General features: G+C 39.4%; 1 protein-coding gene across 4 annotated transcripts in view; it reads left to right on the top strand.

Moving 5' to 3' along the window:
* LOC122564059 (transcription factor RFX3-like) overlaps positions 1 to 27837 on the top strand; it is a 309606-nt gene that overhangs the window by 101556 nt on the left and 180213 nt on the right. For 2 of the 4 annotated variants that reach the window (XM_043718555.1, XM_043718574.1), the window contains exon 2: positions 8388 to 8440. The gene's annotated coding sequence lies outside the window, so the exon portion shown is untranslated. Of the gene's footprint in view, positions 1 to 8387; positions 8441 to 8590; positions 8619 to 22009; positions 22207 to 22594; positions 22699 to 27837 lie in introns of those variants that run through there. The other 2 variants (XM_043718547.1, XM_043718565.1) reach the window with 2 other exon arrangements.

Genomic DNA, 27837 nt, shown 5'->3' with positions numbered 1-27837 from the left:
GAGGAAAGGCTGAGGGACTTGAGGCTGTTTTAGTTAGAGAGAAGGTGGTTGAGAGGTGACTTAATAGAGACATATAAGATAATCAGAGGGTTAGATAGGGTGGACAGGGAGAGCCTTTTTCCAAGTATGGTGACGGTGAGCACAAGGGGGCATAGCTTTAAATTTAGGGGTGATAGATATAAGACAGATGTCAGAGGTAATTTCTTTACTCAGAGAGTAGTTAGAGTGTGGAATGCTTTGCCTGCAATGGTAGTAGATTTGCCAACCTTAAGTACATTTAAGTTGTCATTGGACAAGCATATGGACGTACATGGAATAGTGTAGTTTCGATGGGCTTTAGATTGGTATGGCAGGTCGCAACATCGAGTGCCAAAGGAACTGTACTGCGCTGTAATGTTCTATGTTCATCCTTGATTTTAAATGTTCTATCATTGATGGAGTACTCTTCTACTGTCCTGGCCTTTGTAATTCTCTCCTTTCTGCCTCTGTGCTTCACTTCTCTTTGACCAAGCTTTTGGCCATCTCATGAAATTTACCTCCGTTACTCATTGTCAAAATTCTTTTTGATAAATTCCTCTGGATCTTCTACAGTGTTAAAGGCACTGTAAAAATGAAGTTGTTTCAAAGAACCTTGCTGAAATTGGAATGACTGGAAATTCATCAATAAATTGTTTATATTAACCTTAGAAAACGTGATGATGCTGTGGCTTTCAAGAAGTTATTTTGTCCTGGCTTTTTGAAGAGATTATAAGGCAGAGGTGGTGAGCTATCTGTAAAAAAGTAAACAGTATGTTATCTTGCGGTTTTTATTTAAAGTTGGAACAATGGAAGCAACCTGGGTGTGGCCAACTCTCTCAGACCAGGCTTTCTAGGTATCTTTTCCAGTTTTAGCTTTAAGCAGAAGCTATTGGGATTTCAAAACAGTTGAAAGCTTCAGTGAATGTCTTTTGGCTGTTATTCTCTGAGTTTTCTCTTGATGCTTTATCCTCCTGGATTGGAGAACAGCATGTGAGAATCTGTGTCAGAATTTACCTTTTTGCTAAGAGATATGTTTGTGGGATGTTAGTATACTGGAATAGTTAATTAGTAATAGTCATTTTGTCAGTTATTCTGTTTAGAGTTTCTCATCTGTTGTTATTCTGAATTCTTCTTTCTTCGGTTGTATTTCAACGACAGTGTTTAAATAAACCATTTTACTTAACACCGAGTAGTTTGACCAGTCACATTTGGGACACTTTACATTTGCCTTTAAAATAAGAAAAAAATTAATGTCTAGGCTACCTTAAAATATTTTGAGGGAGTCCGGTCTAGTCCCTTGGGTGCCTATGATAATCCATTTTGAGAAATTTTATTTTCTCTCGTTTCACCTAAAATTCATATATTGCAAAATGCAAAATCTGCTGAAAAACAGCCAATTAAGGGCATTTTAGAATGCATCACCAAATATATTGCTTGATATGTTAGGAATGGTAACTATAGGATTCAGTTATTCAATTTTTCTGTTTGATTGTGAGTCTGTTTACTGTTGATGTGCTTGATTAGATAAGCCTTTTTATGAACAGAGTACAAATAAATGAATGTAGAAGTTGCTGAAAGCATGAGAGAGTTGTAAGTGTGGAAGAATTTTTTTAAAAATTCCTGTCAATAAAATCTCTACACACAAGCTGGTGTGTCATCTTTGCACATCTCAGCAATATAATATATACAACAGTAATTTGCATGTTGAGCCTCTAAGTTAAAACAGGGTTTGTTATAACAGGCTTTTGGTAATTGTATGCCAATGTGTAATCCAATTTTAAAATACTGGAAATGACTTTTAAGATATTTGCAGAACCACTCATCACATACATTGTAATACAATGACCTTGGTATTTTAAGAGAGATTCAAATCTTATAATGTACCAACACGTGTCCTTGCGCCCCCCCCCCCCAAAAAAAAGCCTAATTTTTGAGCCTCAACTAATGTCTGCAAACAAATAGAATCAGTGGAATTCTCAGTATTGATGGCATTGTGGGAGTGTGGTTGTAGGCAGTCTCTACTCTTGACTTTGAAAACCATCCTGAATGATTGATGAATGTGATTTGTGCTGAATTTAATTTGCGCTTCAAATTCACAGAAACACAGAATTGTTAGTGTAGAAGGGGTCATTCAGTCCTTCACATTTGCCCCAGACTTGCAAGTCTCCTGACATTATCACTACAGGCAGTGCCTGGGTTCCAAGTGGTTCCGTTCTCTAGTCTATTTGCAAACCGACTTATACCCCAGTAGAACAATACAAAATAGCCATTTGTAAGTACAGGAAACATTTGTCTGATCTTTAAAATTACACCCCTGTGTGGGATTATGTTAGTAAGTATGAGCATTTGTAAATTAGAGACACTGCACTAATGTCTCCCAGTGATCTTTTGCATGATCTAAGCCACTTTTGCACAAAGTAGTACAAGAGCCAGCACTAATATTTACCTCTGTAGCACGTTTTTTGCGTTGCATAGCAACTGACTTCTGCAGTATAGACATTGGATCTCCCATAGCAACTATGTTGAGTATATCAGGATAAGCATATACTACTTTCTAGTTTTTCAACGTAATAATAAAATAGTGAACAATTCTATACAATATAATATACAACATAATTCTCATTGCTTTTATTCTACATGAAACCAATATTAAGCTTGCTATTCTTAAGGGCAGGCAAATATTGTTTTGGCACTCCATAGTCAAGATAAAATTTATTTTACTGTTAGGAATATTCTGTGTATTTTGAAAATACATTTGCCATGGCCAATCCACCTAACCTGCACACCTTTGGACTGTGGGAGGAAACCGGAGGAAACCCATGCAGACACGGAGAAAATGTGCAAACTCCACACAGTTGCTTGAGATTGGAATGAAACCTGGGTTCCTCGTGTTGTGAGGCAACAGTGCTAGCCACGATGCTGCTCCTGACTGAATAACTGAACTGTCAGCTCTGCCATGTCCTGCTTTCTCAATTTCCAAAACGTCAGCACTTCGGGGAGGTTAATGAGAAAGCTTCAGTGAAGCTCTCTTTGAAATGCAGTGCAAGTGTCTGGGCGAAGCTTGCTACCAGTTGTTCAGAATGGCAACAACTCATCCAACAAGCTACATCATGCATTTAGCCCAATGCCTGAATGATGAAGCAGAGCAGCAAAAGAGAAGGAAGGAAAAGGAAGCAAGTCCTACTATTTGAGGTGTTGTTCTGCCCTATATGCCCAAATACGTGTGGGGTGAGAATTGGCTTTCTCAGTCTTATGATCTTGGCAGAACCTAATGACCTTGAGTTGGCATCACCTTTGAATCAAGAGATAACTTTGGTGTGATATTGTGAATGAATAGTAAACCGAATTTTTAAAAGATCTTTTTGGCATTATTTCTTGTTGAGCATCTCCTGTCTTAGAGCTATGCATTGAAACCAGTACCTAACCAGTCAGATTTGCTCAGCAGAACTGCTTTCTTCTACGCTTAGACACCTGCCTCCATTTATACTATAGTTTATTTGGCAAGTATGTTTTCATTCACACATCTAATAATTCCAGAATTTATTACTATAGTGCTGTCTTCCTTTCCTCTGACTTAAAAACAAATTTATTTAAATCTTTATTGTACATTTCTACTGTACAAGGTCCTGCTTGTTCATGTAAATCAGCATAGACTGGGGATATTTGTGACTTGATAATCCTTAAGACATGGTTAAGTTCAAGGCAACAGGTTTAAAACCTTTGATTCTAATTTGCCCACAGCCTGATCCTATGCTAATTTTGAAACTATTCTATTCATGTCTACTTCCCTAAATTCCAATGCAAGTAACTTGTGACAAATTTTATAAATATTCAGGTGGAAAGAAGAGGAGAGTTTGAACTGCATTTTGCCAGTTTGTTTAAGGTTTTCATGCCAGAGTAATTTCTAAGTTATATGTCCTGATGCAGTAGAGCTGAGGCTGTTGTAGGAATCTGGCTGAATGTGGTCTACTGATTTTAACTTCTTCACACTCCCTAGAAGGCTGGAATAGGTGCCAGTGGCAAACTGAAAATGTACTTTGTACCTTTAACCCATATATGGAATAACATGACCACTCTCATAAGGCCCCTGAAAGTGGCCCTTAAGTTCTGCTGCACGGTTATGTTCCCTGACTGCTGTGCTTTTCCAGCACCACTCTCATCTGGACTCTGATTTCCAGCATCTGCAGTCCTCAGTTTTGCCCAGTTCCTTTAATGGTGGTAACCTACAATCTGTTGATTAAAGCACCTTGCAGCTCTGAGAATACTTCGATGGCCACATATGGGCTTTCTTTGACATAGAGCTGAGAGATTGCTGCCGAACTAATTGTTTTCTGCCAGACTTGGATGACAGTTTGGAACTTGAAAGAACCCTGTCCTTGTGAACAGGGCAGCCATCATCTAAGTAATACAAAGATGACTTGCAAATTACAAGATCCTATAGCAATTCCCAACCAATCCCTGGAATGATCCTGGACAGGTTGGACCGAAGGATCTGTTTCCATGCTTTACATCTCTATGACTCTATAGTGAAGAAGTTGAATGACACTCTCACTGCCTTTATCACAGACAAATGGATGCACACAATATCCCAATGACCTCAACCTCTCCACCATGCCATGTGTCAGTAATCACCTTGATTAATAGTCTCCAATATATTGATAAGGCTGATCATTTTATGCTGGGTAGTACATTTAACCATTAGACTGCTTTACTGCCACTGTGTGCCCTCAATATACCTGTGCTAGCCCAGTAGCGTGTTGCTGCCACATCTCTGGCAGTTGCATCTCATTCCTACTTGGCTGCTAACATTCCTCTTTCTAACTCTTCAACCTTCAATGGATTTCGAGTCCCTACCCCCTGGTTTGCAGGAGTTGCTTTAAGGGTCCTGGGAGCAAAGCTTCTGATTATTGGCATTTACAGCAGCCATTCCTCACAGCAATCACTTTGCAATGAACTCTCTTCCATTGATAGCTCAGAGCTTTCCTGTTTAGGAATTGTATGCAAAATAATGCCTATCAGTTACAGGCCACAATCACCCTGCCATGTTGTAGCATCTATTAAAACACTTTGCTACAGAAGCTCCATGGGAATTATGCCCTTTCAAAAAAAAAGTCCTATTGCTGTGCAAAATAACCACTCGTGAATCCTGAACAGCCTCATTGGATACCTGCCATTGATTAGTTCTTCCTGTTCCTGCAGTTTCTTCCAATTTTCCTGATCCCTTAACCTCCAAGCTAATCTTCGTGTGACCAGGAGAATTCAGCCAAATGGTTTGACTCAATTATCTTTTATTCAGAATTCTGACATTTGATTTTTGCATAAACTTGCAATCTTGTTCTTTTTATTGTTGTATACTAAATGATCATCTCATGCAATAATGAAAGTTCATCTTTTTCATTTCAGTCGTTAGATTAAAGGACTCCTGGATAGATTTCAGTGTTTGCAGGAGGTACCATTCATGTACATATTTGAAAACCACGCATTGACTGTGTGTATCTGTTTATAAATAGGCCACTTGACTTAGCCAATTAGGATACCTGCTGTAGAAAGTACGGTTGTAATATTGTCCAATTAATGATCTGTTCTGTGGTTTTTTTTAAGCTGGCCTACCAGTGCAAAGAGGACACTTTGATGCCTAACGGAGTCTTTTGTTGGCATGTAGTGCTGTAAAGGGAAAAGTGTTCCATTTTATTGTCATAAGATTTCTAACATCCAGTAATCTAACATTTCTAGAAAATGCTGAATCACAGTAACTTCAGGTATGCTCAAGTTATTTCATCTCAATAGGTTCTTTGTGTATTTTTCCAAGCATTAAATTGTTTGAGATACAGCTTTCTAATGTAAGTGGCTATTTTTTATTAGAGCCTGTTTATTGGTCATATTGAAGTGGAACCCAGTTTGGTATCATTTAACATTCGTTCTTTCGAGCATGGTTCATGGGATTAGGAGCCTTATGTAATTTCCTCTATCTTCATGCAACATCCAGAAATATCAAACAAAATAATAGCATCTTTGAAATCCGTAATTAATTGAGATTGTGAATTAACCTGGGGCATACTGTTCTGTTTGGCTGAGTGCCCTGCCACATGGTGCAATTTCAATGCTCAAGTGCACTAATACAAAATTAATAGAGCAAAGCAAAGGGGGAGAAAAAGCTATAAACACTGATATGCATTGCGCTGAACATATCATTCATGGTCCATGTATTCTGGCTAGAATGAATTTTGAAATGGCAAAATGGGTTCAAATTCCAGGATAGCAGATAGTGAAAATTTAATTCAGTAAAACCTGGAATTAAAAATAGAGCCAAGAGTAAATCATTTGGCCCTTCTAGCCTGCTTTGCCATTCAGTATGATCTTCCCCAAGTGGCATCGCACAGCTAGATTGCTAATCATTCTTTTCTCATTACAAAATAACCTGTGTAGGATTGTAAGTTCTTTGCTTGGTTCCTCTACGTATTGATTCAGTGCACCATCCCATAGACATGCCAGAAAGTCCGGCTTGACTATATTGATAGTGATTTGCTTTCTTTAATCTATATGCAGATAATGTGACTTGGTAACCATTGTCAAATGTTGTAAAAGGCCTACATGTGACTCCAGACCCATAGCAATGTTATTGACTCTTAACCACCCTTTGGTCAATTAGAGATGTGCAATAAATTCTGGCTTAGCCAGCAATTCCCAAATCCCACGAACAAATAAAGAAATTCCTGCAAATCTGAATTTAAAAAAATAGAAAATTATGAAAGTACTGAGCAGAAATTGAGACAAAAAGTGATTTTTTTTTAAGAGCTGAGAGAAGTTAGAGAAATAATAGCCTTTTAAGCAAGTGCAAACCCAACAAATTAAGGGAGTTGTGGGATGGAAGCATAGTTAAGAAATTTAAAAAAGGATCTGTGATAGGGTGGTAAGCAGATGAAATTGAATGGCAAACGTTGATAGTGCAAGGCAAAAGGGAGTGGCAATGGGGCAAGTTTAGAGAGAAAAGATGAATCTAGAGGAAGTCTGACAAGCAGTATCGTAAAGAGCTCTTGTCTAAAAACAGCAACAGTCTCAAATTCGGGAGAAAAAGAGGTGGGTGCCAAGATTATGCTGTGAAATTATTGAAATTAATGCTTGATTCTCAAGTCTGAGACCACCTTAACTTAAAGATAAGGTGGTGTTCCTCAGGTTTATACACAGCTTCATTGGAACACTAGGAAACAGGTCAGAGTAGGAATTAAAATTTCACATAATTTCTAACCCCATTTTCTTTTCCTTATACTTCTGTTTGTCTTCCATCCAGGTACTCCTCCCTCCCCAAACTTTATCTTTGCCCTCTTCATCCCTTTCCCTATCTATGTATTTGTTTAAAACCTATTAATGTTCCCAATGGAATGTTCCCAATTCTGATAAAAGATTATCAGCCTTATATTTTAACCATCTCTTTTCTCTCTCGCTCTCTCCACAGATGCTGTCTGACCTGCTGAGTATTTTGTGTAGTATCTGTTTTGATACCATCAACACTTTGCATACTTATACCCTCCATACCTCGTCTTTTCTGGGAAAATCTGGATGTGTCATCACCAAACTCTGAACTTAACTATTCCTGATTTAAGATTCTTCAATTTGTTTTTGCCCATGTCAGAAATGACAAAAGGCATGTAGCCCAGGTCTAGCAGTAATCATTTGTGTACATCATATGCCAGTGATGAGTTATGCACTGCTTGAGTATATGGCCCTTAGATTCTTTGGTTGTGACAGATGTCATCACTTGGAGTGTGATAGAAAGGCTTTCTGGGATCTGGTGGGAGCATGTGAGTTGAAGGTAAAATTCAGAAGCAACTCATCAGAGGTGACATGTCTTGGCACATGAAAGAACTGTAAGATAGAACACTGGTAAAGAAACTTGGTAGTTCTTATTGAAAATAATTTGAATTGTTAAGAATACATTCAGATTGTCAAGCTTTTAAAGTTTAATTTTTACTGTTATCCAAAATGTGTTTTTCTCCATTCACAGGATGAGAGTGCCACCAACTAGGCCAGCATTTATTGGCCATCCTAGAGGACTGTTAAGAGTCAACCACATTGCGATGGGTCTTTAATATATCAACACACTTATTTTTTTAAAAATAGTAGTCTGAGGAAGTGAAAAGGGGCAATTCAGTCCAGAAGTTCATAAATAAGTAGCAGCTCGTATTTCTACTTTCCAGAAGGCCTGCATTTGATAGTGCAATGTAATAGTGATCCATGCTGAGTAAATTAAACCATGTTCTCGATTGTTTCTTTTTATTTTTCTGCTCAGTCAGCTGATGTGAATTGGACTAACCGAAGAGGCACTTCTCTTTTCTATGTATCATCTGTTGTATTCCCTTTTTCTGTTCCAGATTTCTGTCAATTTCAGTGCCAGAGCCTAGAGGTGAACAGCAGAAGTCACAATGTGAGTACACAATGTTGCTTTGCTGATGTTGTGGTTTATTTTTGGTGTGTAAAGCATCTTTCTTTATTAAAATGTTGTGTGCCTTCTCTCCTTGGATCCTTTGCTAAGTAGCCCTGCTGCCAGTGTGATGCGAGCCGTTTCCATATTTTGGTCAATGCCTCTGGCTACCTGCAAGGAGGTGAACAAAATTCCCTAATTTGCCTCCAGACTAAATTAGATAGTTAAAAGGTGTGGTCTCCCTACCTCTGGACTAGATGATCCAGGTTCAAGTCCTACCTTCTGCAAAGGTGTGTCACAATATTTCTAAACAGCTTGTTTAAAAATTAAAAGCATAGCAGCCCCAAAGTTTAACTGTCATTGCACCTCTCCCTAAAAAATGCGTAATAGTAATATTTTTCAACATTGTCACTGTCTAACATTATTGGCACTTTAACCACTAATTTAATGTATGCAGTACAGGTTATATACCTTATCCTTTTGTCATATTTCACCATTAAACATCTTGTCATGGCAAAACCTAATGCTTAACTAGTAGTACTCAATTGTACGTGATAATTAGGGTTTAATATTCATTTTTCATGATGCTTACTTTCTGATATCCTACTGTGGAAATTACAGTTTTGACTGAAGATCTGTCCAAACAGTTGATTGCTCAGACAGCCAATGTTAAAACAACATCAGAATGTCAGACTCGTAACAAAAGTTTAACAGCAGGGTTAATGAAGTTTTTATAGCAAAGTCAGACCGTTGAAACTCTGAATGACTTCACTTTCTGTCCCACATTGCTGAATATCCCTCTCTTAATATATTTTAACAATTTAGTTAAAAGTTATGACACATTAATATGACAGAAGGCAGTTGAACCTAGATCATCTGGTCCAGAGGCAAGGAAACTACCATTGTGTAACTGTCTTGAGGTCCATCAGAATGACTAGAAATGCAGAGATGGTGTAAACTTGTGTTGGATTCTACCCAGTATAAACTCTTTTGACTTGGTTGCTACGTGGACATAGGGCCCAAGTTAAAACTTATTGCATTCATTTTGCAGCTTTCACAGGTCCTTAGAAAATTCTGTACTTAGTTTGGTCTGATTAACTTTGTTAAGAACAGGTGTGAATTGTAATCTAAGAAGAAATCCTCTATCATAATGGTTCTTACTCTTACCTTCATTAACCTCCTTCATAATGTCTAGTTTTAAAGAAGAACATTAGCATGGTTTTGACTTTTTAACACAGTCTTCTAACCCCCCTGTTGAGGCTTTAAACTGCTGATTTCCATTCACATGTATTACAAAGATGCTTCATATTTAATATTTCTTAGAGGGCTTAGGTTTTGAAGGAGTTTTGAAGTATGGTTTTATTTCAAGTTTTATGGAAACACTGAGCAGTTTCTTTAAGGTAGGCCAGTGCAAAGTCGCTGTGGACATCGGCAATTTTGTTTTGAACCAAGCTTCTTCAAAATTGTAAGTCACGTGATACCTATCCTTGTTCAGCTATAGTTGTTTAGTGACTGGTAGAAAAGTGTTTTGGTAGCTGAATTAGTTGGGGGGGGCAAGAAGCCTGTGAGGAAGAGCTACCATGCTAATCTCTCCTATCCTGAAAGAAAAGGCCTCTTGTTAAATTCAGGGTGAAACCTATTTCTGTGTGAGTGATAGGAGGAAGTTCTCAATATTGAAAAGATTACTGAATCCAAAGATAAGAAGTGTTGTGACAGAAGGCAATTTCTTACTTTGCAATTCTCAACTGTTCTTAACAAAGTTAATCAGACGAAATCAAGTGTACAAGTTAAAAACCAGAACAAGTTAAAGCTGGAAAGTAGACACAATAAAGTTTGACCTGGGTATGTGTCTCAGTGGCAGCCTAATCAAGTGTAAATGTCCCTCAGCAAACTATAGTTGATAAAGTGTGGTGCTGGAAAAAGCATAGCAGGTCAGGCAGCATCCGAGGAGCAGGAGAGTTGATGTTTTGGGCAGGACCCTTCTCCAGCGCCACACTTTATTGACTCTGACTCTCCAGCAGCTGCAGTCCTTACTATCTTCTTAGCAAGCTATGTCTTCCAAGGCTCAAGAGATGACCATGCACCCCCTCGTCTGCAAGTTTTTCATGTCTAAGACTGTAAAGTCTCTCTTAAACACTCATATTGTGTCCATTTTGTGTGAATGCAAGATTATTATTATCCTTGAGGTTGTTTTCATGATTGAGTCCATTAGGGTTCTTTGCAAGAGATGCAGTTCTGACACAGCCTCCTTCTGCAGAAGCAATTGATTTTTTTCCTGTTACATAACATACTCATCAGGTACTTTACGAGCATTATTAATATTATGCCAGAGATTCAACAGAAGTAGTGATTATCCTTCTAGTTAGTTCAAAAATTCTCTTGCACTGTTTTTACTTTTTGCCTTCGTATTCAACACTACTCATGTCAGGTTCTTTTCGAACAAACGATAGCTTCTTCATTCAGAATTTTAAATTTGCCTTCAAAGACATGTAGCCTTCTTTGCATCTCTATGGTAATATTGCTGCTTGCAGTGGAGTCATTTGTTTTGAAAGTAGTGCTTTCCTTTTTTCATTACTAACTTTGAGTGCTTTGCTGACTGCTAAGTCATCTTTTGCATAGGTTCTACCTGTTTGTTTAATTCACGCAATTTGAATTCATCGGCAGCTGCCATTAACCCCATGTCAGTCAAATGGACTGCAGTGGTTCAAGAAGATAGCTCAGCTGCATCTTCTCAAGTGCAAGTAGGGGTGAGCAGTAAACATTTGCCCAGCCTGCGATGTCCACATCCTATGAAAGATTATTTCTTTAATAAAGTTTTTTTTACATTAGCCAAAAACTGTAAGACTGTTAAAAATATGAACAGGAGTAGCCAGCTCTGCCATTCAATAAGATCATGACTCTATCTCTTGTCTTTTCTACTAGAGAAGTAAAAGAAAAATCCGAGCAGCCAGCTGCTCTCCTCACTTTTCTCAGTGAGCAGTTCTCTCTGTATATTTCCTGTTGAAAATAAGAGGGAAAACCCTCTTTGGAAGCACTAAAATGGTGAATCCTGAACCAGTGATTTACTGTATCCACAATCTCATGTCATCAGCAAAATATTGGAGGGAATTGAAGAAACCCCGAAAAAACTTATCAACATCTGTGATTGGGAATGGTACCTAAACAGCACTACTTTTTAATGTTTTTCCTTCCCCACCCACAATATTTGTTGCTTCCCTTGTCTCTTTTGACTGTCCATGTGTGGGAATTGTAAACGAGATAGAGTTTAAAATATAGAGTCATAGATCAGAAATTCATCTTGTATAGTTTTTGCTGTTGGTTAAAATAGTTTGATTGCAATCAATAGCTCTTTTTTTGCAATGGAAAACAACCTGGTGTGCATATTCTTATAACCTCAATTAGACAGTTAGGTTGAATTGGGAAATTTAGTGAATTAATCAAATTTTCCCATTTGTGATGACTAGGAATGGAGAGTCTTAGTTGCCAGAGCACTGTCCTAGTGAGGCGAGACAAAGCTGCTGTGGCCTTTTGTGAAATCCCGAGAGACTAGAGACCTTTTGTGAGGCTGAGTTCTTTCCTAATAGAGAATTGGCATTTTTAAAAGGTAACTAGGACGCAGTCACTACAATTACAATAGAGGAAATTAAATCACACTGTGAATTAATTTCATACAAAAGAACAGATAAACTTTTGTTAATGCCCTGTATCAATGCATATTTATGTTGTGAAATTTCTTGAGGGAAATTCCTATCACCTTCCAACACAGCAATTGATCTGTTATATCTCTTAGGATATTAATTTGTTTGCTTGCTTTGTCGCACAAAAATTGTGTCATGAAATTCTTAACTCACAACTTCAATAGTTTTCTGTGCTCTGCTCTGATCTAATCCAAGAACAAATATGTTCAAAACTACTGGTTCGTTATAAACTCCTACAGCATTTTCTGAGATGCACTATACAATATCTCAACTATGACAGTCTTGCCTTTTAATTTCCAACATTCAGCTTTTCCATATGCTTTCATATGACAAAAATTGCAAGTTGGTCCCCTTAAATCATACTTATTCTCCATACTTGTTTTAAACAAGGATGGAGTAGGTTTAAAATTGGAAATGGTTGTGTGCGCGTTTTAAATGTACTTTTATTCAATCCCAAGCTGACCCATTTGGATTTAAAATTACTGTCTTCATGTAAGAATTGATGTAGGTAAGTCCTAATATAGGGATTCCCATTCTGGGTTAGGCGTTCCAATGAGGAAGCAGGACAAACAGATGAGGTCATGAGCTCTTCCTCATCTGAAGCAGCAATGATCAGTGTTGAAACAAATTAGGCCCGAATAAATTCTTACAGTGGTCCACTTTGTTGAAACTATAACTTCCAATGTACTCTGTGACAAGACTCTGGCTGGATATTGAGAAATTTGCCAGACAAATTTCTATCTTGCTACAATTTTAAACAAAGAACTGTGAATGCTGGAAATCTGAAACAAAAACAAAAATTACAAGAAAACCTCGGCAGATCTTCAGAAAGGTCACTGGATTTGAAAACAAATTCTGTTTTCTCTCCACACATGCTGACAGACTCAGAGTTTCTCCATATTTTCTATTTTTATTCCATTTTGTGTTTGATCTAGAGATATTCACTCCATGGCCTTGAACTGCTTGTCATACCTGTGGCCTATACCTCCTTGAAAGTCACCAATCTCCCTCTCACCACTTCTTTCCCCAAATGCTGCTGCTATCTCCCCAACCCTTCTGTTCACTGTTTTCCACCCAGTGGCTTGCTTGCTTGCGTTCTCTCATCTCACCACCGCTCTCCTGAGCCTCCCCTCACAGCAATGGTTCTGCAGAGGGAAGTAATGATGAAGATGGTCAGGGGCACAATAATGAGTGGGAAAGTCAGAGTGTAAGTGAAAAATTGAGTAGGAGAGTCAGGCAATGAAATGGCAAATGGGAGAATCTGGGAACAGGACAGGAGTGGCAGCAAGCACAAAATAAGTTATTGGAGTTTTGGAAGTTATTAGAGAGGATTTTTGAACCAGGCAGTTCAAAGCAGCTAATAGGTTTTAATGTAAAACCTATTTATTATGTGCCATCTTGCAGCAAAGTAATTTCTACTTATCAAGAACGCGTAAAAATTGTGTGATATGGGATGGTTATGTAACCCCCTCCCATTTATCTCTCAGCCCTGAGCCACAAGCCTCATTCCTGATGAAGGGCTAATGCCTGAAATGTCGATTCTCCTGCTCCTTGGATGCTGCCTGACCTGCCGTGCTTTTCCAGCACCACACTCTCCACTCCTCAGCTCCAGCTTCTGCAATCCTCACTTTGTCCTCCATAGTTATGTAAAGCTGAGAAAAGTAGAGAAGTTATACTCCATGGATGACAAAGTTTAATGCTTGGTGTACTATATACAGATAATGTGTTTATCTTATATAATTTCTATAAATCAAGTTAACATTTTATTTGCAGAAATAAATTCGACTTGTGACCTGATTGAAATTTTCACATATCCCTTTTGGCTATTGCTGTATTTCTAAAGAATACCCTTGGTTTGATTGATCCATGTGCTTGGAAGTTTGTATTAATATTCCTGTAGTTATAAAAGTAAGGGGCCAATGGAGATAATGCAATGCTCTTGAATAAATTTGTGATAGAGGATACAGAAGAATCCTTTCTCAGTTGCTGGAAACCTTGTTCCCACTTTTCGTGACTTCATTTTATAACACTTCTGTGCTCAACTCCTCTCCCCCACACTCACTCCGTTGTCAGAACTCCCTCTTCTCCGCTCTCAGCCTGGTGCCTTGACAATTTAAGATGATTAAAATGGGGTCACGATGGCCAAGGTTTTAGCACTGTTCGAAGAGGTTAAGTAAATTTGTCAACATGAACATTTTGCTCTGTCACGCGCTCTTAAAAATGTTTGCATTACTTATTGTAGTAGCTTCAACGTTTACTACATTGCATTGCTGGTGATTAGGATTTCTTGAAAAGACTTGTTAGTTATTGAAACTTACCCACTCCCCCTCCATTTCTTTTCTTTGGGTAGGGAGTGAGAAATGCTCTCCCATATAGTTAATTTGATCTTGGAACAATGTGTATATTAATCAACTAGATTGAAATTTCGTAACCTGCTCTGCACTTGTCAATTGTTTTGTGACAGAATGCAGGCAATATTATTTTGTTGTGTTTATCACGCTTTACAGCAAAAGAAAATTACATTATTGAAAAAAAAATGAAATTGCCCCCTGTTTTAGTCAGGTGGAGCCTAATGTTAGTTTAAATGGCTCTTGGTTTTTATGGTCGACAGCTGCAGATAATTGGCTTTTTTTCCCTCAACAAAAAAGACTAATGGAGTCGCACAGCATTCATTGCCTTTTATCCCATTATAATAGTAATGTATTTAACTTCAGTTTTTAAAATTGATTTAGTGCGAAGCTGCTTACGGAACATGTAGCAGAAATGACAGGCAAATGGTGCAAAGTGTCTTTCTGCTTGAAGGGTCATGCATGAATGATTGCCAGTTTCTTTTTTTATTATTAAAAAGATTTTCTGCGACTGAAATAATATTTTGTACTGAAGTACGTTGTAAAGTTATGTCTGGTTTTCAACCCTGCAGTCAGGCTTAAAAAAATTAAATATATCAATGATGCTTCCTTTGTTAAGAATATTGCAGGTGTATAATGAAAGAGCTACCATTTAAAAAAAATTCTTTTAGGTAAAATTCTTCAATAGCATTTCCTTAAAAGTATGTGGTCCGAGAAGTAGTTCTACCTCTATTTCAGTAAAAGCTGTATCCTAATGACTTTTCAACAGATTGCTATTTATGCTCTGTTCCAAGTTGAAGGTACTAAACTAAAACATCTTTTGAAAACCAGGCAACACACTTAATAATTTCTTATGTGTATGAATTACATGCATGACTACGTACAGGAGTTGACTAGTTAGGATACCAGGTACCATGCATGTCAGCAGGGACCATTGGAAACATTAACTCTCCAGCTTCATGTTCCACTACTGCTAAACATATTTTGTGGAGAATATTTTTTAATGGAAGTGTATACATGGTGACATCATGGGGTAATATTTATTATTTGGCTCATTGTTTTATTCTATGTGATTCACCCAAAATCAGCATAACCCTCGAAAATGCTGCAGTTTTAAACACTTTCTAAGTGACACAGGTCTAAAATTAAGTGCTCCTTTGTACTTGTTAAAAATGTTTTGTGTTTGAAACCACTCCTCGCCATATTGTGGTTGTCTACCGACTTTAGAAACACTGGGTACAGGTAATGAGCTTCTATCCTCAACAGGATGAAACAATAGAATGTGCCATGAGCATGCTGGGCTTTACAAACTGAGTCAACATGATTAAATGAATTGGATCAGGGATGTTACTGCTATTTTCATCTGTGTCCTTTGCCTTTTTTTTTACAAAAGTAAAAGATCAAATTAAATATACAAGTTGACTGTAGTAATTAAGCCCTCTGATTTAATGTCTGTGTAGAGCTGCAGAAAATGGGGGATGTACTAAACAAGTATTTTGCAACAGTATTTACTGTGGAAAAGGATATGGAAGATACAGACTTTGGGGAAATAGATGGTGAGGCCTTGCAAAATGTCCATATTACAGAGGAGGAAGTGCTGGATGTTTTGAAACGCATAAAGGTGGATAAATCCCCAAGGCCTGATCAGGTGTACCCTAGAACTCTGTGGGAAGCTAGAGAAGTGATTGCTGGGCCTCTTGCTGAGATATTTGTATCATTGATAGTCACAGGTGAGGTGCCGGAAGACTGAAGGTTGGCTAACGTGGTGCATTGTTTAAGAAGGGTGGTAAGGACAAGCCAGGGAACTATAGACCAGTGACCTGACGTCGGTGGTGGGCAAGTTGTTGGAGGGAATCCTGAGGGACAGGATGTACATGTATTTGGAAAGGCAAGGGCTGATTATGGATAGTCAACATGGCTTTGTGCGTGGGAAATCATTTCTCACAAACTTGATTGAGTTTTTTTGAAGAAGTAACAAAGAGGATTGATGAGGGCAGAGCAGTAGATGTGATCTATATGGACCTCAGTAAGGTGTTTGACAAGCACTCTAATGGGAGACTGATTAGCAAGGTTAGATCTCATGGAATACAGGGAGAACTAGCCATTTGGATACAGAACTGGCTCAAAGGTAGAAGACAGAGGGTAGTGGTAGAGGGTTGTTTTTCAGACTGGAGGCCTGTGACCACTGAAGTGCCACATGGATCGGTGCTGGGTCCTTTTACTTTTTGTCATTTACATAAATGATTTGGATGTGAGCATAAGAGGTATAGTTAGTAAGTTTGCAGATGACACCAAAATTGGAGGTGTAGTGGACAGTGAAGAGGGTTACCTCAGATTACAACAGGATTTTGATCAGATGGGCCAATAGGCTTAGAAGTGGCAGATGGAGTTTAATTCAGATAAATGTGAGGTGCTGCATTTTGGGAAAGCAACTCTTAGCAGAACTTATACACTTAATGGTAAGGTCCTCGGGAGTGTTGCTAAACAAAGAGACCTTAAAAGTGGAGTTGCAGGCAGATAGAATAGTGAAGAAGGCGTTTGGTATGCTTTCTTTTATTAGTCAGAGTATTGAGTGCAGGATCTGGGAGGTCATGTTATGGCTGCACAGGACATTGGTTAGGCCACTGTTGGAATATTGTGTGCAGTTCTGGTCTCCTTCCTATCGGAAAGATGTTGTGAAACTTGAAAGGGTTCAGTGGGGTGGCACAGTGGCCCAGTGGTTAGCACTGCTGCCTCACAGCACCAGGGATCCCAGGTTTGATTCCAGCCTTGGGCAACTGTCTGTGTGGAGCTTGCACATTCTGCCCGTGTCTACGTGGGTTTCCTCCGGGTGCTCCAGTTTCCTCCCACAGTCCAAAGATGTGCAGGTCAGGTGAATTGGCCATGCTAAGTTGCCCATAGTGTTAGGTGCATTAGTCAGAGGAAAGTGGGTCTGGTTGGATTACTCTTCGCGGTCGGTGTGGACTGGTTGGGCCGAAGGGCCTGATTCCACACTAGGGAATCTAATCTAATCTAAAAAGATTTAAAGGATGTTGCCAGGGTTGGATGATTTGAGCTATAGGGAGAGGTAGAACAGGCTGGGGCTGTTTTCCCTGGAGCATCGGAGGCTGAGGGGTGACCTTATAGAGGTTTACAAAATTATGAGGGGCATGGATAGGGTAAGTAGACAAAGTTTTTTTTTCCTGGGGTCTGGGAATCCAGAACTAGAGGGCATAGGTTTAGGGTGTGAGGGATATAAAAGAGACCTAAGGGGCATCTTTTTCACGCGCACAGTGGGACGTGTGTGAAATGAGCTGCCCGAGGAAGTGGTGGAGGCTGGTACAATTGCAACATTTTAAAAGCATTTGGATGGATTTATGAATAGGAAATGTTTGGAGGGATATGGGCCAGGTGCTGGCAGGTGGGGCTAGATTGGGTTGGGATATCTGGTCGGCATGGACGAGTTGGACAAAATGATCTGTTTCCATGCTGTACATCTCTATGACTCTATATGGGTACTCATGAAATTTATCCAAAAATATTATTCTTGATAAAATAAATAGTTAAGTTAATTTACGAGGTCATCACACTCAGCAATCGTGATTTGAATGGCCCGTGGTTCACAAGTCAGAACTTCCACAAATGTTGTGGAGTTTTATCTGTGTAGCATGTTCAAGTTTCTTACCCAGATGTCAATCTGATTGAGAGACTTGACTTGTGGACTGGATGGTGTAATTGCAAGTTGATATGGGGTCTGAGAAGGTCAGTGAAGTCTGATTCTAGTGAAGGATGTAAACTAGCTTAGGGGCTGTTCCTTGCCATAAGCACCAAACCACCTGCTTTTGGGTAAAATAGACCTCTGTTGGTTTGATAAGTTCAAATATGGAAGATGAAATAAAGTACCTTAAAATGTAAACACTTTGAATTGTCACAAAGCAAATCTTAACCTGTGAAGCTTAGAATGTTTCTACAATAATCGTAAATGAATTTTGTATCATGGTTATTTGAGAATTTAATTGATTTTGGGTGGCATTTCATAAAGAGACCTAATTTGAAAAAGAGGAATATGGCTTAAGAAAATATTAACATGAATGTGCACAAAGCAAGTTGACATGGAGCAGTATGATTGACAGTCTAATTCATTATTCAGTTAAGCATGGGTGATGTAATTTATCTTGTAAGGTCACGTTAGCATGTTCTTCACTCTCAGCATGCATTCTAAATATAGCCTTGATAGCGATACACCAAACAGAAACCACAGTGAAAGCCTAAATAGACATTTGATGCTATCTGGAAAATTTAATTACATCCATCTATGGATTTTATGGTGATGAAAAGTTTGAAGGCATCATCATCATTAATTTTATCATCCATCTAATGATGACTCTTGCACTCAACCACAACACTGGCAACTTCAGTATTCTGCTCACAGTCTATGTTACACCACAAGGTTCCAAACATATTCTTTTCAAGGGTTCTTCTTGATATTTTCTTCATTTTTCTTTTGTTTTCAGGGTTCCATTTTCATTCTAATAAATGTCTTCATCAAGTATGTAAAAATCACACAACACTAGGTTATGGTCCAACAGGTTTATTTGGAATCACTAGCTTTCACAGTGCTACTCTGAACTTTAAGTGCATTTAAGTCGTCATTGGACAGGCATATGGACGTACATGGAATAGTGTAGTGGGATGGGCTTCAGATTAGTATGACAGGGCGGCACAACATTGAGGGCGCTGTAATGTTCTATGTTCTATGTACTCCTTCATCAGGTAGCTGTGGAGCAGGATCATAAGACACAGAATTTACAACAAACGGGTTGCGGGTTTAGTTTCATTAATACGTAAATCCCAGGACTTTTTAAAGTCACATTCTCGCAATAACTTTAGGTTTTATAAAACGAAAGGTGACATCTCAGCTCAGACATTATCGATAAGATGAGCACCTCGCCAAGACCTTCCCTATGCCTTCACTTCTCGCCTTTAAACAACTGCCAAACCTTAAACAGACCATTGTTCACAGCAAACTGCCCAGGCTTCAGGACAACATCAACCACACCACTATACAACCCTGTCATGGCAACCACTGCAAGATGTGTCAGAGTGTCAACATGGATACCACCATTACACGTGGGGACACTACCCACCATTTACACAGCAGGTACTCCTGTGACTTCCCCTCCCTCTTAAGGATCCCGAGAACACAGTCCGAGACATCATGAGCCCTGGCACCTGGGAGGTAACACACCAACCGTAAGTCTCTCTCGTTCTCTCAGAATCTCCTATCCGTTCCCCTAACTATGGAATCCCCAATTCTACTGCTCTGCTCTTCTCCCCCCTTCCCTTCTGAGCTACAGGGACAGACTCTGCCAGAGACCTGTAACTCATGGCTTACCCTGGGTAAGCCAATCCCCCCCCCCCCCGCACTGTCTGCCAGTTCCCTTTCCGTCCCCTGACTATAACCCATCTACCTTTTTCCTGTACGTTTGGTGTGATACCTCCCTGTAACTTCTCTCAACTACTCCCGCTGTCTCATGAATGAGCCGAAGTTCATCCAGCTCCAGTTCCCTCACACAGTTCTCAAGCTGGATTTGGGTGCACTTCCCACAGATGAAGTCAGCGGGGACACTAGTGGTAACCCTTACCTCCCACCTTCTACAGGTGGAGCATTCAACTGCCCTAACCTATATTCCTACTGTTCTAATTCCCAAAGAGACTATTATAGAGAGAGAGAGAAAAAAAAGTAACTTATCAATCCGGTGTTTGGTTAGAGGAGGAGGATGGGTGGGAGACACTATCTGAATAGTGTTTTGGGTAAAGCAACTGTCCAAATGTATTACCTTACTTACCCAGCTCTCCAGTGTCTGCGCCTGCTCAGCTTACGCGCCACCTATAAACGTGATAAGCTTTTAAACAATTAATTTACCTTCCCGGCAGCCCTCCGGTCCTTGTTCCTGCTGTAAAATGGGAGCTGTAAACCTGAGAGATTTTTAACTTTGTCCACTCTAGTCGATCACCAGCGGCACCTCTTCATTAAGTAATGCAGTTACATAATATTGCCATTTGTGTTGTGTTTTTTAGGATTTTCTTCTTTAGGTAGAAATGGTAGTACATAATTAATTCTTTTAGCTGGAAACCTTCATGCGATTCTCAACTATTCCGAGCTGGTCTCTTTCATTCTTATTTTTTTCATTCTTTCACATTCTTTATAATCAAGTTTTATAATGCTTCTGTGGGATACCTTTGAAAATTTCATTATGTTAAAGGTAGTATTTAATTGATGTATTTGTTTTCATTTACTGTGATCTAAATATTGCTTGGTTGTCCATCTAAGGCTTTAATGCCTTCAGTCTTTTCTGCTTTCGCAATTTTCAAACCAGCTTACTAGCACTAAAATGTGTTAAGACTGTCCAAGTTATTTGTGTAGATACGGAGGCTCTAGCATAGAGTGGAAGGGAGCTTCACTCAATAGTTTCATCATCAGCCACAGATTATGAAATAGCTGCCTTTTCTTCTGCCATATTACTTTTCTGGTTAGACTAGCAAAATCTGCCATTACAAAGCTTGATCTAAAGTATCAGGACAATGACCTGTTACATAAGTTGAATGCAATAAGAAGAAAATAATCAGCTTCATGAGTGATCCAACGTTTTGTTCCTTCTGTTTATTTTCTCTCTCTGTTTCAAATGCACCAGTAGAAGAATGGGGTTGTTTCTAAATGTTGTTCACTTTGGTTCCATCTATCCGTAAGCCTCATGTTAACTACTGTTTTGATTCCAGATGATGATTATACTGGACAAGCCAGATGTCCAAGTGAAACCTGGCTTAGTAAATTGAGTTTCACTTTTTTCAATTTAGTTACCATGCTATCAGTAATTGACCATATTTACACAGGAGCTGTCAGTGTTGTTTTAACGAAGCACTCAGGTTTATTATAAAGAAAGTTACATAAATCTGCAAATTCTGAAAGATTTTGACATGGAGAGCAAGAATAATTCATCCCTTTCCCATACTTTACAGTCAAACCCAGTGAAGTAGCACTCCTATCTTAACTCTTTAAATTCTTATTGAATGACAAGGTTGCAAGCATTTCCTTGTGGCGACTGTCTATACGTTCACCAGATGTGATTCTGTTATTGTCCCTCCCTAAAATGCATAGATACTGTCCTTCTCACTTTTTTCCAACTGAACTTTGAGAAATCTAATCTACTTAAACTTCTAAACAGTTTTAAGACATCTTTTCAGCTTTGAAAAGATTGGTTAATGAGTTATGTTTGGGCCAGAGGATCATTTGTATTGGAGTTGCTCTGGAATCTGCATTGGTCCCCTTGCTTTTCCTCATGTACATTTTATGAGCTAGATCTTAATGTGCAAGGGACAATTTTGAAGTGTGTGGACATCACAAGCCAAATTGCCCTTTTCAGAACAAAAGTCATCTTCTCACAATATTGAAAGAGGAGGGCATTTTTGTGACTTGTACATGGAGGCAAGAGGCATGAGGAAGGCGTTAAATAAATACTTTGCATTTGTTTTTACCTATGAAGCAGATGCTGCCCAGGCCATGTTGACAGAGGAGGAAACTCCTTCACTAAAGTTGTTTGGGAGGAAGTATCGATAAGCTGTCAACACTTAAAGTTGATGAGGCACCAGGACTGGCTGAGCTGTATCCAAGGACATTGAAGGAAGCAAAAGTGGAAATTGCAGTGTCACTGGCGATAATCTTTCACTCTTCTCTAGATCCTAGGTATTATTGAAGGACTGAAGAAATTCAAATGTTGTACCCTTGTTCAAATAAAGTTTGAGAAGATTATCGCAGCGATTTCTGATCAGTCAGTGTAACTTCAATAGTGGGGAAATTTCAAGAAATAATTATTTGGAATAAAAATGATTATTGCATGGAAAAGTGAAAGTTAATTCTCAAGAGTCAGTATGAATTTGTTTGGGAAAATTTGTGTGTACCGAAGACATAATAGAAGGTTGATAAGGGCAAGGTTGTTGATGTGGTATACACTGATTTCAAATGGCAATAAATCCAGAATTGGCTAAGTGATAGGAAACAAAAGGTAATGGTTAATAGATTCTGTAGAAAAGATAATGGACTAAAAATGTTAATTCTGTTTCTTTCTCCCTAGATGCTGCCAAACCTACTGAATTTCCTCAGCATTTCCTATTTGTCTTTATGGTTAATGAGAAATCAAGCCCAAATCAAGATGCAAAAGTCAAAGCATTTATCAAAGTATGCAAAATTCCCCAATTTAACTTGGTTAGACTCAGGTTAACAAAAAAACATGGACAATGTTTTCTTACCTAACAAGAATGAATGTTTATTACAAATAAATAGATTCTAGTTATAGGTAAACAATAACTCTACTACTTAAAACTCTAACTCCTTTAAAATCACCCCTACACATACTTAGACAAAGAATAAGGTGTTACAGGCACAGGGCAAGATTGGCAAGATACTTCAATGGTTCCTGTCTACAGCTTCATTGATTCTTTAGAATGTTAGGAGTTATTTATATTTCTTCTCAAGATAGCACTGGAGTAGCAGGGCTGCTTGCAGGCTCTTGCCTGTGGCTCATCCATTCCCACATGCTTTTCCTTCCCTTTCTTTTTACTCTATTCTTTTTCTGTATTTTTCTCTTTTGCTTTTTCTCCTCTTTGGAACCTTTTGTGGCAGGTTAGTCAACAAAATCGGTGCAGCAGCTACAGCAGACCGTAAGCAGAATGGCTGCCTCTTGACTGCTGGGAAGAGCTGTGGTGGATGTATCTCCTCATGGCAACTGGAGGCAGTGGCATCTGCAACAGCAGGGACATCCTCCTGGCATTTGGGGCTGGCGGCGACAGGGATGGCAAAGCTCCTGCAGTGATCGGAAATATTAGTGGCAGCGGAGTTTTCAAGATGACAGCACTGGCGAGGCAACCTCTGAGGTGGGCAGCCAAAATGGGCCTCTTGGCGAGACTAGGGTGGTGGCCTGGTCTGGCAGCTGAGCCAGGGACTCCTGGCATTATTGAGTTGTTGGCTGAAGTGGCGGCAGCGTGGGATGCCTACACCCGGGACTGCTGGCATCGAGGCAACAACGGAACCAGGCACTCCAGGTTATGGGACGACTGCGGGTTCAACATGAGATCTGGCATCAATGGCAGCAAGGTGGGCCCGTGTCAAAGGGATGGTGCCTAAAGAGCGGCGACTCTTAGCTTGGTGGGTCAGGCGATAGTGGTGAAGGAGAAGTGGTGGCACAGTTGTCATTGCTGAGCCAATTCAGGACTGTCTTTCAGTTATACCTTCTATCCTTTTTATTTTTAAAGTATTCAAAATAGTGCTGGATTGTGCAGGTTTACATTATATTTTACTGTATTATTCATTTTTAAATGCAAGTGACAATAAATAATTCGTATATTTGTTATTTGCACTTGCTGCAGGGGGGCAGAGATTGTGCTGAACACAGTGCACCAAAATGATCTCTGATGCAGTATTGATGGAGGGGTCACCCTGATCTGTCTCGGCTTGAATAGCTAGTCTTGTAATTAATCGCATGGCGGCAGTGGTACATAGCCTCTCCTTTTGTGCTGGGATTTAACAGAAGTGTAAGTAGCCATATCTTTATCACTCACTTAACTTCGGTGAAGGCATTTGAGTAGCCTGAAGAGCTGAGGCACCTGAGACTGCCCAAGAGTATGTAAGACCTGACAACTTCTCAGGAATGCATTTCTATGTTGGTACACTCTAGTTGAATGTTCAGTGAGTGGACCTCCTCCTGAACAAAGGCACCTGACTGCTCTGTGGGAACCATGATGGCCACAAGAATATAATTGATTATGCCCCTGTACCTAATGAAATCCAGTGTGGTTTTGAATCCCATCACACTTTCAACCTGACAGGTTTAATCTATATTACATCTTTATCCATTTTCTTACTCTCACGGGCATGGCATCTGCAGCTGCTTGATGCAGAGTGTTGTTGCTGAACGGTATAACATACAGATGTGCTCAGACAGTCATTAGAATTCTATTGCCTGGATTGAGTGCCTTGGGGGGGGGTCACCAGTCAATAGGCAACCAACAAACAGGAAAGAGTGTGAAGTTGCAAGAGGGAGCAGGATTGAGAGTATGAGGGTGGGGGGAGTGATAATGTATGCAGAACAGAGGGTGTGGCTGCAAGAAGAGATAGATGAGAGGGAGGGAAAAGGTGGCATCATGGCGTAGATGGTAGTGACAGGCTACAATGAGAGAAAATAGTGAAAACCCTGTCCACAAAGGAACACACAGCTAATTGGAAGCTAAATAGAAACTTTAAGTCAGAGTTAATGAATTACTTACAATTGAATGTGGCATTTCTGTCTTAAGGCTATATATGTTTATGAACACTATATGGGGGAAAATGCAATGGATTCTACCCTAATTAACACTATGTTAATTGTTAGCTTTATATCTGAGATCTGAAATGCAGTGAAAAGGATAGGACCTGTCCAGTTCAAATGTTCCATCTTTTTGAATATGCAACAGATGACTTAACCGTCATCTCACCATTCGAGAAAATGTAATTAGGATGATGAAGATTTTTATTTGGAACTCTGTCGGTTATTTGCAAAACAGTTTTTGTTGCTTTCATATGTTTATGGTCTTGTGCCAATTTAAATACTGCAGTGTCTAGGAAATTAATACTCTCTTTGTATAATATACAGAGAACAGGACAGCACAGGAACAAGCCCTTCAGCCCACTCTATCTCTGCTGACCATGATACCATTTTAAACAAATCCCATTTGCCAGCACATGGTCTGTATCCCTCAATTCAGTGCCTGATCATGTACCTGTCAAAAATGCCTCTTAAATGATGCTGCTATATCTGCTTCTACAACCTCACCATTCCAGACATGTACCATACTCTTTTTAAAAAAAAATGTACATCTCCTTTAAACATTTCCCCCTCACCTTAAACCTATGCCCCTAGTACTTGACATTTCCACCCTAGTAAAAAGACTCCAACAATGCACCCTTTCAATGCCTCTCACAATTTTATATATTTTTATCAGATCAGATGTTAATCCTGGAGTTCAATAACTAGTGGTGTATCGCAAGGATCTGTTTTGGGGCCACTGCTGTGTGTCACTTTTATAAATGACCTGGATGAGGGCGTAGAAGGATGGGTTAGTAAATTTGCAGATGATACTCAGGTTTGTGAAGTTGTGGATAGTGCCGAAGACTGTTGCAGGTTACAGTGGGACGTAGATAACCTGTAGAGTTGGTCTGAGAGGTGGCAAATGGAGTTTAATATGGAAAAGTGTGAGGTGATTCACTTTGGAAGGAGTAACAGGAATACAGAGTACTGGACAAATGGTAAGACTCTTGGTAGTCTCGATGAGCAGAGAGATCTCTGTGTCCATGTACATAGATACCTGAAAGTTGACACCCAGGTTGATAGAGTTGTTAAGAAGGCATACGGTGTGTTAGCTTTTATTCATAAAGGGATTACATTTCAGAGCCATGAGGTCATGTTGCAGCTGTACAAAACTCTGCTGCGGCCACACTTGGAGCATTGCATACAGTTCTGGTCACTGCATTATAGGAAGGATGTAGAAGCTTTGGAAAGTGTTCAGAGGAGATTTACAAGAATGTTGCCTGGTTTAGAGGGAAGGTCTTATAAGGAAAGGCTGAGGGACTTGAGGCTGTTTTCATTAGTGAGAAGAAGGTTGAGAGGTGACTTATTTGAGTCATCCAAGATAATCAGAGAGTTAGGTAGTGAGAACCTTTTTCCTCGGATGGTGATAGCTTGCATGAGGGGACAAAGCTTTAAATTGAGAGGTGATAGATATAGGAAAGATGTCAGAGGTAGTTTCTTTACTCAGAGTAGTAAAAGCGTGGAATGCCCTGCCTGCAACAGTAGTAGACTCGCCAACATTAAGGGCACTTAAATGGTCATTGGATAGACATATGGATAAAAATGGAGTAGTGTAGATGGGCTTCAAATTGGTTTCACAGATCGGCAAAACATCGAGGGCTGAAGGGCCTGTACTGCGCTGTAATGTTTTATGTTCTATCACAGCTCAGCCTCTGACACAATCCAAGATTGTCCAAACTTTCCTTGTAGCTCAGAGAGTTGTTAATTATTGAGGATGTTGATGAATTCAATAAATTCTATTTGTCAACTCTATGCTGAAGATTTTGTTACTATGTGACTGCATAATCTTGGAAGCGAGTTAATGAGAAGGAACAAAGGAACCCCTAAAAAAACTCAAAAAGCAGCTCTTGTAAATGAAAATGCAGCTTTTACATCTCAAGAACTTGATATATTTACCTAGTACATCATTGGGATAACCTTAATTGCTAGTAATTGTTGATAGTTTGTAAAGCTTACTACACTTTGAATTTTGAAGTTGTGTTCAATCATCTTGTGTTTTATTTAATCTAACACAATAAACATTTTCTTCCTCCTTTTCATGGTACACACTCTCATAAGATGTCACATATTACTGTTTTTTTTTGTTGGAAGCCAAGTATGAAAGTACAGAATGTATTGTTATGGCAGCATTCCATCGATATTTCTCACTGCCTCAGCAAGGTAGCCAACAGAATCAAAGATCCTTCCAGCCTCTTGTGTCGGGCAGAAGATACAAAAGTTTAAACACAAGTACCAACAGATTCAACAACAACTTCTGCCCTGCTGTTATCGGACTTCTGAATGCGCCTCTCAAATTTTAAGTTTAATGTTAACCTCACTCTTTGTGCACCTCTCTGCAGCCTTGAGTTGGTGACGTCATTTGCTGCAGTGATGTCATTTCCTTTTCTTGATCTCAGAGGATCATAAATGGGGTCCACTCACTCTATTTTATTGCGTTATACACTTTGTATGGTGTGAGCTGCCTGTATTGCGCCAAAACAAAACTTTTCACTGTACCTAGGTACATGTGACAATAGTGAGTTTTGAGAAGATTTGTAGCTCAGGTTGAGGTTCTGGATATATGTTTGCTCAATAAGCTAGAAGGTTCATTTTCAGATGTTTCGTCACTATACTAGGTAACATCATCAGTGAGCCTCCGGTGAAGCCCTGGTGACCTGCTTTCTATTTGTGTTTGGGTTTTCTTGTGTTGGTGATGTCATTTGTTGAAACTTTATTGCTGGAACAGCACAGCAGGTCAGGCAGCATCCAGGGAACAGGAGATTCGACGTTTCGGGCACAGGCCCTTCTTCAGGAATGAGCAGAGAATGAGCACTCTCTGCTCATTCCTGAAGAAGGGCCTGTGCCCGAAACGTCGAATCTCCTGTTCCCTGGATGCTGCCTGACCTGCTGTGCTGTTCCAGCAATAAAGTTTCAACTTTAATCTCCAGCATCTGCAGACCTCACTTTCTCCTCTTGGTGATGTCATTTGCTGTGGT

Source organism: Chiloscyllium plagiosum, chromosome 2, assembly GCF_004010195.1.
Source record: "Chiloscyllium plagiosum isolate BGI_BamShark_2017 chromosome 2, ASM401019v2, whole genome shotgun sequence".
In the NCBI taxonomy this organism is placed as follows: domain Eukaryota; kingdom Metazoa; phylum Chordata; class Chondrichthyes; order Orectolobiformes; family Hemiscylliidae; genus Chiloscyllium; species Chiloscyllium plagiosum.
This window is presented reverse-complemented; position numbering and strand designations above follow the sequence as displayed.